The sequence below is a fragment of the Chrysochloris asiatica genome, unplaced genomic scaffold, assembly GCF_000296735.1.
Source record: "Chrysochloris asiatica unplaced genomic scaffold, ChrAsi1.0 scaffold00064, whole genome shotgun sequence".
In the NCBI taxonomy this organism is placed as follows: domain Eukaryota; kingdom Metazoa; phylum Chordata; class Mammalia; order Afrosoricida; family Chrysochloridae; genus Chrysochloris; species Chrysochloris asiatica.
The window spans coordinates 15045528-15047758 of record NW_006408582.1 but is presented as its reverse complement, the minus strand read 5'-3'; positions in this window follow the sequence as shown (position 1 = coordinate 15047758).

The window sequence follows — 2231 nt, the reverse complement described above, 5'->3', positions numbered from 1 at the left end:
CCACCAGAGCAAGAAAGGCAAAACCAAGCATTGGCGCGTACCACACAAACCACCAGCTAAAAACAAAACAAGACAAAAAAAAACAGGCCAAACTAAAACTTTATGCTAGAACAACAAGAAATAAAATAAGGAGATTTATAGGCCGGCTGATTGTCAGCAAACACAATATATTTACTGTATTAGCATTTGCTCACAGTGCAAATGGTACAACATTACACCATTTCAATATTTCAGTTTTTAAAAATGCTGTTTTCATTAACTATATTATATTGGCATAACAATGTGACAAAGGAGCAAATGAAATGTTGGTGAAGAATTTCACCTTTTCACAATATCAAGCATATTTTTTTTAACCTTAGTATAAGGTACTATAAATCCAAGAAATAAAAACATCCACAAAATATATTACATCTGGTTTGTCTTTTTCTAAGTACTCAACTTTATACAAAAGTCTTTCAAAAAATATCATTCCCCGTAGGTTTTCCTGTTTAAAACCTGATTTTTTTTTCTTCTCTCAGTTCACATAAGTTAAGAGTGCATTTTGTTTGTTTTTTTAAACATGCAGACATATAAAAAAAATCTGGATAGCACAACCTTTTGGCAACAAAGTTATTTTTCTCTTAGTTTAGCTTAAATGTCTGAGAACAGTTTTATTAAAACAAAGGAAAACTCAGAGTTATCATGCAGTGACATGCATATACCAGAAGGAGCAAGGAAAAAATATTAAAGGATATCTGATTCCTCCTTCCAGCTTTGAAGTGACCAAAATTTTTGTCTTTAATAATCATCACATTATAAAAAGTATTCAGCAAAATACTGTCTCTGCAAAGAAAGATTTTACCCTTCAGCTGAAAAAAATATGGGCCCTCTTGGCAAACAGTCATCTTCTTCTCTCTCCTACAAAAAGTCCAAGTACCTGGAAATTCACAACCCCCCGGTCTTTGATTATTTTTTGCTTTCACTAGAGTCCTTTTAGTATTATTTAATCCACCCCCCCAAAATGTTTTTGTTTTTTTTTTTTGCTTAAAAAAAAAAAAAAAGTGGGAAACGCATAAAGTGACTTTAAAAACAGACATTCTGTAAACTCCAGACCTTTGTTCCTTCTCTCTGGGCAGCTTACTGACCACAAGAGAAATAACGTTAATAGGGGACAGTACATTCAGTCAAGACTGTGCTGGAAGCTGTGTCAAAGAGCAACCTTCTCTACGACTCCACTTTAAAAGAGCCACCCCTATACAAAGAAGGGCTGGACAGGTCGACTGGGGAGGAGGGGGGTGCCTGAGAAGAGGTGAGGTAGGGTGGGGAGAAGGTGAGATTGGAATATGGAAAAGATATGCCTCATTCATCAACATGGAGTAATGCAAAATTTCCCAGATCTCTGAGGAAAATTTGGATATATATGTGTGTGTGTATGTATACATATATAGCTATATATACATACACACATATAATGTCATCAGTTAAATTTTTCATAAAAAATAAATCATTTAAAGCTGTATATGCCTACAAATTCTCTTTATTCCAGTGCACTGCACTGAATAACCAAGTACCTTAGAAATTTGATTTTGTTAGGAATATATATTATGTGTGGATGTGTTATATGTACACATATATGCATATATATATACACACATACACACACCATATATATACTTAAATTCTGGCTCACAAATGGCAGAAACAGAGCCAGCCTTCCCATCAATGGTGGGAAGAAGAAATGGGTATGTGAGAGAGAGGAAACTTAAAAAGATGGTGAAATGGGGAGGCTGGTTGAGGCCTGCCTTTCTGGGAGAGATTTAGAAAGGAATGGGAGAAGAGGGCAAACTCTGGAACATAGATTTTTTAAGTGGGCTGAGGAAATTCATTTTTTAAAAGGCAGGCTCAGTGATGGCTGCTCCTTCTCCCCGAAGATCAAACTGCCCTGAGGCCTAAGAGGGAAGCGCTCGGAAAAGAAAGGGGTTCTGAGGGGCCAAACCAGAAGCGGCGGCGGCAGCAGCAGCACCGCGGCGGCGGCATCCGAGGCATTTCTGTAAGAAACATTATTTCCGAGCAGATGGAAGACCATCTCGTCCAGCCACGTGCAGGCACCCAGCCTGGGAAAAACCCCAGCGGCTTGGGGACCTAATGTGGGGAAGAGTTTGGGGTGGACACAGGCCAGTTCAGCTCAAGAGTCTCTTGCGCGCGCGTGCGCGCGTATACACACACACACACACACACACACACACACACAC